Source organism: Salvelinus alpinus, chromosome 29 (genome assembly GCF_045679555.1).
Source record: "Salvelinus alpinus chromosome 29, SLU_Salpinus.1, whole genome shotgun sequence".
NCBI lineage: Eukaryota > Metazoa > Chordata > Actinopteri > Salmoniformes > Salmonidae > Salvelinus > Salvelinus alpinus.
Window position 1 is genome coordinate 3,576,777 of NC_092114.1, and position 18,598 is coordinate 3,595,374.

Below are 18,598 nucleotides of genomic sequence, written 5' to 3' on the forward strand. Positions count from 1 at the left end.
ACACTGACGGGGACAGTCTCTCTCCGTTACACTCTACAGCACTCTGAGTCTGCGATGTCAGAACGGGGGGGGTTATTCTCTGTTTTTATTCTCTCTTCTTTGTTTTTCTTATTTTTGGGGCTGTAATCTATGGTCTGTCAGTCTGTGAATCTTTACAGTAAAATTCGGGTATTGTTGTTCTCTTTATTGTGTAATAAATACTTTAAAACACATCTCTCTGAGACTAGTTTTCTGTTTGGGTTTTGACTGTGAAGCTCCGACTATTATCCAGCTGATAGGGATAACCAACTTATATTGTATTATCACTAACCTAAACTTGATAGGGATAACCAACTTATATTGTATTATCATTACCCTAAACTTGATAGGGATAACCAATGTATATTGTATTATCATTAGCCTAAACTTGATAGGGGATAACCAACTTATATTGTATTATCATTCGCCTAAACTTTATAGCCACATGCGCCGAATACAACAGGTGTAAAATGCTTTCTTACGAGCTCTTAACCAACAATGCAGAGTTTTGAAAAGTAATTTGCAAAATAAACTAAAGGAAAAATGGGTATCGGTACTGAGTCAATGTGATTTGGTACGGAGTAGTCGAGATAATTGAGGTAATATGTACTGTACATCTACACTACCGTTCAAAAGTTTGGGGTCACTTAGAAATGTCCTTGTTTTTGAAAGAAAAACAAAAAAAATTGTCCAATAAAATTACATCAAATTTATCAGAAATACAGTGTAGACATTGTTAATGTTGTAAATTATATATTTTTTATGGAATATCTACATAGGCGTACAGAGGCCCATTATCAGCAACCATCACTCCTGTGTTCCAATGGCATGTTGTGTTAGCTAATCCAAGTTTATCATTTTAAAAGGCTAATTGATCATTAGAAAACCATTTTGCAATTATGTTAGCACAGCTGAAAACTGTTGTTCTGATTATAGCAGCAATAAAACTGGCCTTCTTTAGACTAGTTGAGTATCTGGAGCATCAGCAATTGTGGGTTCGATTACAGGCTCAAAATGGCCAGAAACAAAGAACTTTCTTCTGAAACTCACCAGTCTGTTCTTGTTCTGAGAAATGAAGGCTATTCCATGTGAGAAATGGCCAAGAAACTGAAGATCTCATACAACGCTGTGTACTACTCCCTTCACAGAACAGCACGAACTGGCTCTAACCAGAATAGAAAGAGGAGTGGGAGGCCCCAGTGCACAACTGCGCAAGAGGACAAGTACAGTCGTGACCAAAAGTTTTGAGAATGACACAAATATTAATTTTCACAAAGTCTGCTGCCTCAGTTTGTATGATGGCAATTTGCATATACTCCAGAATGTTATGAAGAGTGATCAGATGAATTGCAATTAATCGCAAAGTCCCTCTTTGCCATGCAAATTAACTGAATCCCCCAAAAACATTTCCACTGCATTTCAGCCCTGCCACAAAAGGACCAGCTGACATCATGTCAGTGATTCTCTCGCTAACACGAGTGTGAGTGTTGACGAGGACAAGGCTGGAGATCACTCTGTCATGCTGATTGAGTTCGAATAACAGACTGGAAGCTTCAAAAGGAGGGTGGTGCTAGGAATCACTGTTCTTCCTCTGTCAACCATGGTTACCTGCCAGGAAACACGTGCCGCCATCATTGCTTTGCACAAAAAGGGCTTCACAGGCAAGGATATTGCTGCCAGTAAGATTGCACCTAAATCAACCATTTATCGGATCATCAAGAACTTCAAGGAGAAGTTGTTGTGAAGAAGGCTTCAGGGCGCCCAAGAAAGTCCAGCAAGCGACGACTTTTGGAGGATGGCCTGGTGTCAGGAAGGGCAGCAAAGAAGCCACTTCTATCCAGGAAAAACATCAGGGACAGACTGATATTCTGCAAAAGGTACAGGGATTGGACTGCTGAGGACTGGGGTAAAGTCATTTTCTCTGATGAATCCCCTTTCCGATTGTTTGGGGCATCCAGAAAAAAAGCTTGTCCGGAGAAGACAAGGTGAGCGCTACCATCAGTCCTGTGTCATGCCAAAAGTAAAGCATCCTGAGACCATTCATGTGTGGGGTTGCTTCTCAGCCAAGGGAGTGGGCTCACTCAGAATTTTGCCTAAGAACACAGCCATGATTAAAGAATGGCACCAACACATCCTCCGAGAGCAACTTCTCCCAACCATCCAGGAACAGTTTGGTGATGAACAATGCCTTGTCCAGCAATGGAGCACCTTGCCATAAGGCAAAAGTGATAATTAAGTGGCTCGGGGAACAAAACATCGATATTTTGGGTCCATGGCTAGGAAACTCCCCAGACCTTAATCCCATTGAGAACTTGTGGTCAATCCTCAAGAGGCGCGTGGACAAACAAAAACCCACAAATTCTGACAAACTCCAAGCATTGATTATGCAAGAATGGGCTGCCATCAGTCAGGATGTGGCCCAGAAGTTAATTGACATCATGCCAGGGTGGATTGCAGAGGTCTTGAAAAAGAAGGGTCAACACTGCAAATATTTACTCTTTGCATCAACTTCACGTAATTGTCAATTAAAACCTTTGACACTTATGAAATACTTGTAATTATACTTCAGTATTCCATAGTAACATCTGACAAAAATATCTAAAAACACTGAAGCAGCAAACTTTGTGGAAATTAATATTTCTGTCATTCTCAAAACTTTTGGCCACGACTGTACAGTGGAGTGTCTAGTTTGAGAAACAGACGCCTCACAAGTTATGTACTTTTTTCTCCATACATTTCCCCTGACACCAAAGGTACTCACTACATTTTAATACTTAGCAGGACAGGAAAATAGTGAAATTCTCACACTTATCAACAGAACATCCCTGGTCATCCCTACTGCCTCTGATCTGGAGGACTCACTAAACAGAGAACATCCCTGGTCATCTCTACTGCCTCTGATCTGGCGGACTCACTAAACAGAGAACATCCCTGGTCATCCTTACTGCCTCTGATCTGGAGGACTCACTAAACAGAGAACATCCCTGGTCATCCCTACTGCCTCTGATCTGGAGGACTCACTAAACAGAGAACATCCCTGGTCATCCTTACTGCCTCTGATCTGGAGGACTCACTAAACAGAGAACATCCCTGGTCATCCCTACTGCCTCTGATCTGGAGGACTCACTAAACAGAGAACATCCCTGGTCATCCCTACTGCCTCTGATCTGGAGGACTCACTAAACAGAGAACATCCCTGGTCATCCCTACTGCCTCTGATCTGGAGGACTCACTAAACACTCATTCTTTGTTTGTAAATTATATCTCAGCGTTACTGTTTCCCCATGGCTTTCCATACATAAAAAAAAATTAACAAGAAAATGATGCTGTCTAGTTTGCTTATAATAAGGTTTTTTGAATAATTTATACTATTAATTTTGATACTTAAGTATATTAAAAACCAAATACTTTTAGACTTTTACTAAAGTAGTATTTTACTGGGTGGCTTCACTTTTACTTGAGTCATTTTCTATTGAGGTATCTTTTACTGTCTATTTGTGGAAAATTCACCCTGATTAATTATTTTGTCAAAAAAAATATATATACAGTATATATATTTGGTCAATTATTTACCTATTTACATGCCTACGCTAAACGATTTGTTTTGTTAATTGGTTAAAAAGATTTCACTTTATTTGGAATGGCAAGCCAGACAAAATTAAACATGCTTAATATATAATGAATATGAGCTCGTGGGGGCTAAAATGATTAAATATTAAACCATTCAACCTCTCACTAAAATCATCAGTCATACAAAAGTTATACTTAAACCCCCAAACTGATTCTCCAGCAGATTAGTGAGAATGTCTCAACCGTTGTTTAAAAATGACCTTTCCCTTGAATGCAGATAATCACGTAATTTTCAAATATCGCCCCTTTTCTAAAACAAGCTGGTTGCTACTCCAGTTACATCCCCCGAAAAAAACAGAGCAAACAGTGCAACAAATATTATGGTTGAACTCAAATATACAGAAATGGTTTGTCAAGATCAGTTTGGAAGAACTTGACTGGCTTTCTTCAGAGCCCTGACTTCAACCCCATCGAACACCTTTGGGACGCCGACTGCGACCCAGGCCTAATCGCCCAACATCAGTGCCCGACCTCACTAATGCTCTTGTGGCTGAAAAAAGAAAGCAAGTCCTCGCAGCAATGTTCCAACATCTAGTGGAAAGCCTTCCCTGAAGAGTGGAGGCTGTTATAGCAGCAAAGGGGGGACCAACTCCATATTAATGACTTCCCAGAAGAGTGGAGGCTGTTATAACAGCAAAGGAGGGACCAACTCCATATTAATGACTTCCCAGAAGAGTGGAGGCTGTTGTGGCAGCAAAGGGGGGACCAACTCCATATTAATGACTTCCCAGAAGAGTGGAGGCTGTTGTAGCAGCAAAGGGGGGACCAACTCCATATTAATGACTTCCCAGAAGAGTGGAGGCTGTTATAGCAGCAAAAGGGGGGGACCAACTCCATATTAAAGCCTTCCCAGAAGAGTGGAGGCTGTTGTAGCAGCAAAGGGGGGACCAACTCCATATTAATGCCTTCCCAGAAGAGTGGAGGCTGTTATAGCAGCAAAAGGGGGTCCAACTCCATATTAATGACTTCCCAGAAGAGTGGAGGCTGTTATAGCAGCAAAGGGGGGACCAACTCCATATTAATGCCTTCCCAGAAGAGTGGAGGCTGTTGTAGCAGCAAAGGGGGGACCAACTCCATATTAAAGCCTTCCCAGAAGAGTGGAGGCTGTTATAGCAGCAAAGTGGGGGACCAACTCCATATTAATGACTTCCCAGAAGAGTGGAGGCTGTTATAGCAGCAAAGGGGGGTCCAACTCCATATTAATGACTTCCCAGAAGAGTGGAGGCTGTTATAGCAGCAAAGGGGGGACCAGCTCCATATTAATGACTTCCCAGAAGAGTGGAGGCTGTTATAGCAGCAAAGGGGGGTCCAACTCCATATTAATGACTTCCCAGAAGAGTGGAGGCTGTTATAGTAGCAGAAGGGGGACCAACTCCATATTAATGACTTCCCAGAAGAGTGGAGGCTGTTGTAGCAGCAAAGGGGGGACCAACTCCATATTAAAGCCTTCCTAGAAGAGTGGAGGCTGTTATAGCAGCAAAGGGGGGGAACCAACTCCATATTAATGCCCATGATTGTGGAATGAGATGTTGGACGACAAGTGTCCACATCCTGTTGGTCATGTATCGTATGCATTATGTATTAAAGCATCTATCCGTTGATCCCTTCTAGATTTTAATAATCGAGTCTCTTCATGGTCCCATATAGCCACTCAGTCAATCATGTCAGAGTTATTTAAAACTATTTTTACTGAGGTCCTTAGGAGGCAATCGAGTTCATTTTAAAAGTTCCTGTACCGGTCACTGGACTTCCTGGTCTTTAGGATTCTATCTAGCATTCATTAAATACGTACTACATCTGGGTCAGTAAAATTCTTAGAGGGTCAAACAATAATAGGCACCACAAGACAAACCAGTCTATTTTAACCCTACACTAACTCTACCCTAACCTGTCTCTAACACTGACCTGTCTAGTCTCTAACACTAACCTGTCTCTAACCCTAACCTGTCTAGTCTCTAACACTAACCTGTCTAGTCTCTAACACTAACCTGTCTAGTCTCTAACACTAACCTGTCTAGTCTCTAACACTGACCTGTCTAGTCTCTAACACTAACCTGTCTCTAACCCTAACCTGTCTAGTCTCTAACACTAACCTGTCTAGTCTCTAACACTAACCTGTCTAGTCTCTAACACTAACCTGTCTAGTCTCTAACCCTAACATGTCTCTAACACTAACCTGTCTAGTCTCTAACCCTAACCTGTCTAGTCTCTAACCCTAACCTGTCTCTAACACTAACCTGTCTAGTCTCTAACCCTAACCTGTCTAGTCTCAAACACAAACCTGTCTAGTCTCTAACACTAACCTGTCTAGTCTCTAACACTGACCTGTCTCTAACCCTAACCTGTCTAGTCTCTAACACTGACCTGTCTAGTCTCTAACCCTAACATGTCTCTAACACTAACCTGTCTCTAACACTAACCTGTCTAGTCTGTAACACTAACCTGTCTCTAACACTAACATGTCTAGTCTCTAACACTAACCTGTCTCTAACACTAACCTGTCTAGTCTCTAACACTAACCTGTCTAGTCTCTAACACTAACCTGTCTCTAACACTAACCTGTCTAGTCTCTAACACTAACCTGTCTAGTCTCTAACCCTAAGCTGTCTAGTCTCTAACACTAACCTGTCTCTAACACTAACCTGTCTCTAACACTAACCTGTCTAGTCTCTAACACTAACCTGTCTCTAACACTAACCTGTCTCTAACACTAACCTGTCTCTAACACTAACCTGTCTAGTCTCGAACACTAACCTGTCTCTAACACTAACCTGTCTCTAACACTAACCTGTATAGTCTCTAACACTAACCTGTCTAGTCTCTAACACTAACCTGTCTCTAACACTAACCTGTCTCTAACACTAACCTGTCTAGTCTCTAACCCTAACCTGTCTAGTCTATAACACTAACCTGTCTAGTCTTTAACACTAACCTGTCTCTAACACTAACCTGTCTCTAACACTAACCTGTCTAGTCTCTAACACTAACCTGTCTCTAACACTAACATGTCTCTAACACTAACCTGTCTAGTCTATAACACTAACCTGTCTAGTCTTTAACCCTAACCTGTCTCTAACACTAACCTGTCTAGTCTCTAACACTAACCTGTCTCTAACACTAACCTGTCTAGTCTCTAACACTAACCTGTCTCTAACACTAATCTATCTAGTCTCTAACCCTAACCTGTCTCTAACACTAACCTGTCTAGTCTCTAACACTAACCTGTCTAGTCTCTAACACTAACCTGTCTAGTCTCTAACACTAACCTGTCTAGTCTCTAACACTAACCTGTCTCTAACACTAACCTGTCTCTAACACTAACCTGTCTCTAACACTAACCTGTCTAGTCTCTAACACTAACCTGTCTAGTCTCTAACACTAACCTGTCTCTAACACTGACCTGTCTAGTCTCTAACACTAACCTGTCTAGTTTCTGACACGAACATGTCTCTAACACTAACCTGTCTAGTCTCTAACCCTAACCTGTCTCTAACACTAACCTGTCTAGTCTCTAACACTAACATGTCTCTAACCCTAACCTGTCTAGTCTCTAACACTAACCTGTCTCTAACAGTAACCTGTCTATTCTCTAACCCTAACCTGTCTCTAACCCTAACCTGTCTAGTCTCTAACACTAACCTGTCTCTAACAGTAACCTGTCTATTCTCTAACCCTAACCTGTCTCTAACCCTAACCTGTCTAGTCTCTAACCCTAACCTGTCTGTAACACTAACCTGTCTAGTCTCTAACACTAACCTGTCTAGTCTCTAACCCTAGCCTGTCTCTAACCCTAACCTGTCTAGTCTCTAACCCTAACATGTCTCTAACACTAACCTGTCTAGTCTCTAACACTAACCTGTCTAGTCTCTAACCCTAACCTGTCTCTAACCCTAACCTGTCTAGTCTCTAACACTAACATGTCTAGTCTCTAACCCTAACATGTCTCTAACCCTAACCTGTCTAGTCTCTAACACTAACCTGTCTAGTCTCTAACACTAACCTGTCTAGTCTCTAACACTAACCTGTCTCTAACACTAACCTGTCTAGTCTCTAACCCTAACCTGTCTAGTCTCTAACCCTAACCTGTCTCTAACACTAACCTGTCTAGTCTCTAACACTAACCTGTCTCTAACCCTAACCTGTCTAGTCTCTAACACTAACCTGTCTAGTCTCTAACACTAACCTGTCTCTAACCATAACCTGTCTAGTCTCTAACCCTAACCTGTCTCTAACACTAACCTGTCTAGTCTCTAACCCTAACCTGTCTCTAACACTAACCTGTCTAGTCTCTAACACTAACCTGTCTAGTCTCTAACACTAACCTGTCTCTAACCCTAACCTGTCTCTAACCCTAACCTGTCTCTAACACTAACCTGTCTAGTCTCTAACACTAACCTGTCTCTAACACTAACCTGTCTAGTCTCTAACACTAACCTGTCTCTAACACTAACCTGTCTAGTCTCTAACACTAACCTGTCTAGTCTCTAACACTAACCTGTCTCTAACACTAACCTGTCTAGTCTCTAACACTAACCTGTCTAGTCTCTAACACTAACCTGTCTCTAACCCTAACCTGTCTCTAACCCTAACCTGTCTCTAACACTAACCTGTCTAGTCTCTAACACTAACCTGTCTCTAACACTAACCTGTCTAGTCTCTAACACTAACCTGTCTAGTCTCTAACACTAACCTGTCGCTAACACTAACCTGTCTAGTCTCTAACACTAACCTGTCTCTAACCATAACCTGTCTAGTCTCTAACACTAACCTGTCTCTAACACTAACCTGTTTAGTCTCTAACACTAACCTGTCTAGTCTCTAACACTAACCTGTCTAGTCTCTAACCCTAACCTGTCTCTAACCATAACCTGTCTCTAACCATAACCTGTCTAGTCTCTAACCTGTCTAGTCTCTAACACTAACCTGTCTCTAACCATAACCTGTCTCTAACCATAACCTGTCTAGTCTCTAACCTGTCTCTAACACTAACCTGTCTCTAACCATAACCTGTCTCTAACCATAACCTGTCTAGTCTCTAACCTGTCTAGTCTCTAACACTAACCTGTCTCTAACACTAACCTGTCTCTAACACTAACCTGTCTAGTCTCTAACACTAACCTGTCTAGTCTATAACACTAACCTGTCTAGTCTCTAACCCTAACCTGTCTCTAACACTACCTTGCCTAGTCTCTGGTGTGGGGTGTGGGGGCTGTGCTTTGGCAAAGTGGGTGGGGTTATATCCTTCCTGTTTGGCCCTGCCCGGGGGTATCATCGGATGGGGCCACAGTGTCTCCTGACCCCTCCTGTCTCAGCCTCCAGTATTGATGCTGCAGTAGTTTATGTGTCGAGGGGCTAGCGTCAGTTTGTTATATCTGGTGGATTTCTCAACTGACATTTACTCCTGAGATGCTGACTTGTTGCACCCTCGATAACTACTGTGATTATTATTATTTGACCATGCTGGTCATTTATGAACATTTGAACATCTTGACCATGTTCTGTTATAATCTCCACCCGGCACAGCCAGAAGAAGGCTGGCCACCCCTCATAGCCTGGTTCCTCTCTAGGCTTCTTCCTAGGTTTTGGCCTTTCTAGGGAGTTTTTCCCAGCCACCGTGCTTCTACACCTGCATTGCTTGCTGTTTGGGGTTTTAGGCTGGGTTTCTGTACAGCACTTTGAGATATCAGCTGATGTACGAAGGGCTATATAAAATACATTTGATTTGATTTGATTTAACACTGACCTGTCTAGTCTCTAACCCTAACCTGTCTCTAACCCTAACCTGTCTCTAACACTAACCTGTCTCTAACCCTAACCTGTCTAGTCTCTAACCCTAACCTGTCTCTAACACTAACCTGTCTAGTCTCTAACACTAACCTGTCTAGTCTCTAACACTAACCTGTCTAGTCTCTAACACTAACCTGTCTCTAACACTAACCTGTCTAGTCTCTAACCCTAACCTGTCTAGTCTCTAACCCTAACCTGTCTCTAACACTAACCTGTCTAGTCTCTAACCCTAACCTGTCTCTAACACTAACCTGTCTAGTCTCTAACACTAACCTGTCTAGTCTCTAACCCTAACCTGTCTCTAACACTAACCTGTCTCTAACACTAACCTGTCTAGTCTCTAACCCTAACCTGTCTAGTCTCTAACACTAACCTGTCTCTAACACTAACCTGTCTAGTCTCTAACACTAACCTGTCTCTAACCATAACCTGTCTAGTCTCTAACCCTAACCTGTCTCTAACACTAACCTGTCTCTAACACTAACCTGTCTAGTCTCTAACCCTAACCTGTCTAGTCTCTAACACTAACCTGTCTCTAACACTAACCTGTCTAGTCTCTAACCCTAACCTGTCTCTAACACTAACCTGTCTCTAACACTAACCTGTCTAGTCTCTAACACTAACCTGTCTAGTCTCTAACACTAACCTGTCTCTAACACTAACCTGTCTAGTCTCTAACCCTAACCTGTCTAGTCTCTAACCCTAACCTGTCTCTAACACTAACCTGTCTAGTCTCTAACCCTAACCTGTCTCTAACACTAACCTGTCTAGTCTCTAACACTAACCTGTCTAGTCTCTAACCCTAACCTGTCTCTAACACTAACCTGTCTCTAACACTAACCTGTCTAGTCTCTAACCCTAACCTGTCTAGTCTCTAACACTAACCTGTCTCTAACACTAACCTGTCTAGTCTCTAACACTAACCTGTCTCTAACCATAACCTGTCTAGTCTCTAACCCTAACCTGTCTCTAACACTAACCTGTCTAGTCTCTAACACTAACCTGTCTCTAACACTAACCTGTCTAGTCTCTAACACTAACCTGTCTCTAACACTAACCTGTCTAGTCTCTAACACTAACCTGTCTAGTCTCTAACACTAACCTGTCTAGTCTCTAACACTAACCTGTCTAGTCTCTAACCCTAACCTGTCTCTAACACTAACCTGTCTGGTCTCTAACACTAACCTGTCTAGTCTCTAACACTAACCTGTCTAGTCTCTAACCCTAACCTGTCTCTAACACTAACCTGTCTCTAACACTAACCTGTCTAGTCTCTAACCCTAACCTGTCTCTAACACTAACCTGTCTAGTCTCTAACACTAACCTGTCTCTAACACTAACCTGTCTAGTCTCTAACACTAACCTGTCTAGTCTCTAACACTAACCTGTCTAGTCTCTAACACTAACCTGTCTAGTCTCTAACACTAACCTGTCTAGTCTGTAACACTAACCTGTCTAGTCTCTAACACTAACCTGTCTAGTCTCTAACCCTAACCTGTCTCTAACACTAACCTGTCTAGTCTCTAACACTAACCTGTCTAGTCTCTAACACTAACCTGTCTCTAACACTAACCTGTCTAGTCTCTAACACTAACCTGTCTAGTCTCTAACACTAACCTGTCTAGTCTCTAACACTAACCTGTCTAGTCTCTAACACTAACCTGTCTAGTCTCTAACACTAACCTGTCTAGTCTCTAACACTAACCTGTCTAGTCTCTAACCCTAACCTGTCTCTAACACTAACCTGTCTAGTCTCTAACACTAACCTGTCTAGTCTCTAACCCTAACCTGTCTCTAACACTAACCTGTCTAGTCTCTAACACTAACCTGTCTAGTCTCTAACACTAACCTGTCTAGTCTCTAACACTAACCTGTCTAGTCTCTAACACTAACCTGTCTAGTCTCTAACACTAACCTGTCTAGTCTCTAACCCTAACCTGTCTCTAACACTAACCTGTCTAGTCTCTAACACTAACCTGTCTAGTCTCTAACACTAACCTGTCTCTAACACTAACCTGTCTCTAACACTAACCTGTCTAGTCTCTAACACTAACCTGTCTCTAACACTAACCTGTCTAGTCTCTAACCCTAACCTGTCTCTAACACTAACCTGTCTAGTCTCTAACACTAACCTGTCTCTAACACTAACCTGTCTAGTCTCTAACACTAACCTGTCTAGTCTCTAACACTAACCTGTCTAGTCTCTAACACTAACCTGTCTAGTCTCTAACCCTAACCTGTCTCTATCACTAACCTGTCTAGTCTCTAACACTAACCTGTCTAGTCTCTAACACTAACCTGTCTAGTCTCTAACACTAACCTGTCTCTAACACTAACCTGTCTCTAACACTAACCTGTCTAGTCTCTAACACTAACCTGTCTAGTCTCTAACCCTAACCTGTCTCTAACACTAACCTGTCTAGTCTCTAACACTAACCTGTCTAGTCTCTAACCCTAACCTGTCTCTAACCCTAACCTGTCTAGTCTCTAACACTAACCTGTCTAGTCTCTAACCCTAACCTGTCTCTAACCCTAACCTGTCTAGTCTCTAACACTAACCTGTCTAGTCTCTAACCCTAACCTGTCTCTAACACTAACCTGTCTAGTCTCTAACACTAACCTGTCTAGTCTCTAACACTAACCTGTCTAGTCTCTAACACTAACCTGTCTAGTCTCTAACACTAACCTGTCTAGTCTCTAACCCTAACCTGTCTCTAACACTAACCTGTCTAGTCTCTAACACTAACCTGTCTCTAACACTAACCTGTCTAGTCTCTAACACTAACCTGTCTAGTCTCTATCACTAACCTGTCTAGTCTCTATCACTAACCTGTCTAGTCTCTATCACTAACCTGTCTAGTCTCTAACACTAACCTGTCTCTAACACTAACCTGTCTAGTCTCTAACACTAACCTGTCTAGTCTCTATCACTAACCTGTCTAGTCTCTATCACTAACCTGTCTAGTCTCTAACACTAACCTGTCTGAGTAAGGAGGATGAAAAGGCAGAGAACAGCACCCTATTCCTTGTGTGGTACACTACGTCTGAGCAGGGCCCTTATATAGGGACTAGGGTGCCATTTGGGACAGAGTTACAGACAGGGTGACGTTGAAGAGGCGTTGAAGAGGCGACATTCTCAGTCAGACAATTAGATTAGGGCTTAAACACCACATGTAGGCGTTGCCCCAACGCCCTGACATCATCACTATGACATCATCACTATGACATCATCACTATGACATCATCACTATGACCCTGTAGACTTCTGCAGAGCATGGAGCCCCTTCTCTCCTCCTTCCTTTCAAAGTGAAGTCCAGGGCCAGTCTCCTCACGTCCCCCTAATGACACTCTAATCCCTACACAATGCATAGTGGGCCCTGGTGAAAAAGTAGTGCACTATATAGGGAATAGGGTTACGAATGCTGCCACTGTCTGCTCTGGGAAGGAGCGCTGTCTGTCATGGACACTCCTCCTACCTCCATTGTACTAACACTCTGCTGTTGATACAGCTCTGGTATTGATACAGCTCTGGTATTGATACAGCTCTGATATTGATACAGCTCTGGTGTTGATACAGCTCTGGTATTGATACAGCTCTGGTGTTGATACAGCTCTGGTATTGATACAGCTCTGGTGTTGATACAGCTCTGGTGTTGCTCTGGTATTGATACAGCTCTGGTATTAATACAGCTCTGGTATTGATACAGCTCTGGTATTGACACAGCTCTGGTATTGATACAGCTCTGGTATTGATACAGCTCTGGTATTGATACAGCTCTGGTATTGATACAGCTCTGGTGTTGATACAGCTCTGGTATTGATACAGCTCTGGTATTGATACAGCTCTGGTATTGATACAGCTCTGGTGTTGATACAGCTCTGGTATTGATACAGCTCTGGTGTTGCTCTGGTATTGATACAGCTCTGGTATTAATACAGCTCTGGTATTGATACAGCTCTGGTATTGATACAGCTCTGGTATTGATACAGCTCTGGTGTTGATACAGCTCTGGTGTTGATACAGCTCTGGTATTGATACAGCTCTGGTATTGATACAGCTCTGGTATTGATACAGCTCTGGTGTTGAAACAGCTCTGGTATTGATACAGCTCTGGTGTTGCTCTGGTATTGATACAGCTCTGGTATTAATACAGCTCTGGTATTGATACAGCTCTGGTATTGATACAGCTCTGGTATTGATACAGCTCTGGTATTGATACAGCTCTGGTATTGATACAGCTCTGGTGTTGATACAGCTCTGGTATTGATACAGCTCTGGTGTTGATACAGCTCTGGTGTTGCTCTGGTATTGATACAGCTCTGGTATTAATACAGCTCTGGTATTGATACAGCTCTGGTATTAATACAGCTCTGGTATTAATACAGCTCTGGTGTTGATACAGCTCTGGTGTTGATACAGCTCTGGTATTGATACAGCTCTGGTATTGATACAGCTCTGGTATTGATACAGCTCTGGTGTTGATACAGCTCTGGTATTGATACAGCTCTGGTATTGATACAGCTCTGGTATTGATACAGCTCTGGTGTTGCTCTGGTATTGATACAGCTCTGGTATTAATACAGCTCTGGTATTGATACAGCTCTGGTATTAATACAGCTCTGGTATTGATACAGCTCTGGTGTTAATACAGCTCTGGTGTTGATACAGCTCTGGTGTTGATACAGCTCTGGTATTGATACAGCTCTGGTGTTGATACAGCTCTGGTGTTGATACAGCTCTGGTATTGATACAGCTCTGGTATTAATACAGCTCTGGTATTGATACAGCTCTGGTGTTGATACAGCTCTGGTGTTGATACAGCTCTGGTGTTGATACAGCTCTGGTATCGATACAGCTCTGGTATCGATACAGCTCTGGTGTTAATACAGCTCTGGTATTAATACAGCTCTGGTATTGATACAGCTCTGGTATTGATACAGCTCTGGTATTGATACAGCTCTGGTATTGATACAGCTCTGGTATTGATACAGCTCTGGTATTGATACAGCTCTGGTATTGATACAGCTCTGGTATTGATACAGCTCTGAGGTAGAATGTTCTGATATTCTTTCCCTTCTCCTACACATTGTAGCTGGCACTTTTCTCTCTCTCTCTCTCTATCTCTGTCTCTCTCTCTCCCTCTCTTGTATCAAGCAGCAGCAGGTAGAGAGGCCTAGACAAGGGCTTGAATTAAACGTACGGTCTGGGGAGCTGCTCTCGAGCCGGTAACAATACAAATGGATTTAGTCAAACAGAGAAAAACAGCTGTCTCCGTTATTTGAATCCTTCACCTTTTCCCCGCTCCCTTAATTGACTCTTTGATAACAGGCAGAGGAGAAGAGTGTCTGATAAGGAATAGGTTATTAGTAAAGTAGCCCAGAGGACTGGAGCCAGAGCCTGGCGCGGCGGCAGGGGATGAGATAAAGCTCTGTCTGTCCGTCCGTCCGTCCGTCCGTCCGTCCGTCCGTCCGTCCGTCCGTCCGTCCGTCTGTCTGTCTGTCTGTCTGTCGTGTTCAGTAAGATAGGAGGTTTTCTCTCCACTTCCCAGGACTCTGGTCATAACATTCAGACTAAATTATACTGTTATCTCCTTTCAGGCAGAACTAACTGGGGTTCTGTCCTCCTGACTGGACTGACTGGGGTTCTGTCATCCTGACTGGGTTCTGTCCTCCTGACTGGGGTTCTGTCCTCCTGACTGGGGTTCTGTCCTCCTGACTGGGTTCTGTCCTCCTGACTGGGGTTCTGTCCTCCTGACTGGGGTTCTGTCCTCCTGACTGGGGTTCTTCCCACAACCCATAGTGGGAAAACAGGCTACCTAAATATGATTCTCAATCAGAGACAACAATCGACACCTGCCTCTGATTGAGAACCATACTAGGCCAAACACATAGAAATATAACGACTAGAACAAAACATAGAACAACAACATAGAATGCCCACCCCAACTCACGCCCTGACCAAACTAAAATAAAGACATAAAAAAGGAACTAAGGTCAGAACGTGACAGCTTATTTATTTTCCCTTTTGTACTTTAACCATTTGTACATCGTTACAACATAGGACATTAGTAATGTCTTTATTCTTTTGAAACTTCTGTATGTGTAATGTTTACTGTTAATTTTTATTGTTTATTTCAGTTTTGTATATTATCTACCTCACTTGCTTTGGCAATGTTAACACGTTTCCCATGCCAATAAAGCCCCTTGAATTGAATTGAAACATGGGGAAAGAGATCTGGTCATAAGACAAGAATAGAAAGTAAACCTAGCGGCTGTAACAGGGTCAGACCTTCCCTGTAAATGTCAGCTAATAGACTCCAGGTACCCAGCAGGTGAGTAGAGCAGAGGGAGACAAGACCAGCCCTTTCTATGGGGATGACTGGAACTCAACCAGAGGCTTAAATATCTCATTTTCCTCTCCTCTCCTCCCTCCTCTTGTCCCCTCCTCTCCTCTCCATCCTCCTCCTGTCCCCTCCTCTCCTCTCCATCTTCCTCCTGTCCCCTCCTCTCCTCTCCTCCCTCCTCCTGTCCCCTCCTCTCCTCTCCTCTCCATCCTCCTCCTGTCCCCTCCTCTCCTCTCCATCCTCCTCCTGTCCCCTCCTCTCCTCTCCATCTTCCTCCTGTCCCCTCCTCTCCTCTCCTCCTGTCCCCTCCTCTCCTCTCCTCCCTCCTCTTGTCCCCTCCTCTCCTCTCCATCCTCCTCCTGTCCCCTCCTCTCCTCTCCATCTTCCTCCTGTCCCCTCCTCTCCTCTCCTCCTGTCCCCTCCTCTCCTCTCCTCCCTCCTCCTGTCCTCTCCTCTCCTCTCCATCCTCCTCCTGTCCCCTCCTCCCCTCTCCTCCTGTCCCCTCCTCCCCTCTCCTCCCTCCTCCTGTCCCCTCCTCTCCTCTCCTCCCTCCTCCTGTCCCCTCCTCTCCATCCTCCTCCTGTCCCCTCCTCTCCTCTCCATCCTCCTCCTGTCCCCCTCCGCTCCATCCTCCTTCATTCCCCACCACTCCTCTCCTCTCCTCCTCCTCTCCTCTTCCCTCATCTCCTCTCCCCTCCTCTCCCCTTCTCCTATTCCCTCCCTTCTCCTCTACCCTCCCCTCCTCTTCCCTCCCCTCCCTTCGTCTCCTCTCCTCTCCCCTCTCTTCTCCTCTCTCCCCTCCTCTCCCTCCCCTCCCCTCGCCTCGCCTCCTCTCCCCAGATACACAGCCTGTGGTGTTATCCCTGGTTTCTGAAATGTAAACAAGTGAAACCAAGCCTTGTGTAGACTGTGATTAAAAAGCCAAATGAACAATTACACAGTTGTAGAACATCCTCGATATCAACACCTGTCTGTTTTTAAATCCCATTTTACAGTGGAAGAAAAGCTGCCGAGGCTGAAAAAATAAAGCATTTTTCTCTGTTCTATGAATGTGAATATAATTGTGCGTAATCTCACAGTAGCCTGACAGTCAGTACAGACTGGATAGATCTCAACGTCATCTCTGATAAGAGGAGACTGGATAGATCTCAACGTTATCTCTGATAAGAGGAGATTGGATAGATCTCAACGTTATCTCTGATAAGAGGAGATTGGATAGATCACAACGTTATCTCTGATAAGAGGAGATTGGATAGATCTCAACGTCATCTCTGATAAGAGGAGATTGGATAGATCTCAACGTTATCTCTGATAAGAGGAGACTGGATAGATCTCAACGTTATCTCTGATAAGAGGAGATTGGATAGATCTCAACGTTATCTCTGATAAGAGGAGATTGGATAGATCTCAACGTTATCTCTGATAAGAGGAGATTGGATAGATCTCAACGTTATCTCTGATAAGAGGAGATTGGATAGATCTCAACGTTATCTCTGATAAGAGGCGATTGGATAGATCTCAACGTTATCTCTGATAAGAGGAGATTGGATAGATCTCAACGTTATCTCTGATAAGAGGAGATTGGATAGATCTCAACGTTATCTCTGATAAGAGGAGATTGGATAGATCTCAACGTTATCTCTGATAAGAGGAGATTGGATAGATCTCAACGTCATCTCTGATAAGAGGAGATTGGATAGATCTCAACGTTATCTCTGATAAGAGGAGATTGGATAGATCTCAACGTTATCTCTGATAAGAGGAGATTGGATAGATCACAACGTTATCTCTGATAAGAGGAGATTGGATAGATCTCAACGTTATCTCTGATAAGAGGAGATTGGATAGATCACAACGTTATCTCTGATAAGAGGAGATTGGATAGATCTCAACGTTATCTCTGATAAGAGGAGATTGGATAAATCACAACGTTATCTCTGATAAGAGGAGATTGGATAGATCTCAACATTATCTCTGATAAGAGGAGATTGGATAGATCTCAACGTCATCTCTGATAAGAGGAGATTGGATAGATCTCAACGTTATCTCTGATAAGAGGAGATTGGATAGATCACAACGTTATCTCTGATAAGAGGAGATTGGATAGATCTCAACGTTATCTCTGATAAGAGGAGATTGGATAGATCTCAACGTTATCTCTGATAAGAGGAGATTGGATAGATCACAACGTTATCTCTGATAAGAGGAGATTGGATAGATCTCAACGTTATCTCTGATAAGAGGAGATTGGATAGATCTCAACGTTATCTCTGATAAGAGGAGATTGGATAGATCTCAACGTTATCTCTGATAAGAGGAGATTGGATAGATCTCAACGTCATCTCTGATAAGAGGAGATTGGATAGATCTCAACGTTATCTCTGATAAGAGGAGATTGGATAGATCTCAACGTTATCTCTGATAAGAGGAGATTGGATAGATCACAACGTTATCTCTGATAAGAGGAGATTGGATAGATCTCAACGTTATCTCTGATAAGAGGAGATTGGATAGATCACAACGTTATCTCTGATAAGAGGAGATTGGATAGATCTCAACGTTATGTCTGATAAGAGGAGATTGGATAAATCACAACGTTATCTCTGATAAGAGGAGATTGGATAGATCTCAACATTATCTCTGATAAGAGGAGATTGGATAGATCTCAACGTCATCTCTGATAAGAGGAGATTGGATAGATCTCAACGTTATCTCTGATAAGAGGAGATTGGATAGATCACAACGTTATCTCTGATAAGAGGAGATTGGATAGATCTCAACGTTATCTCTGATAAGAGGAATATTACTGTCCCTTGGCA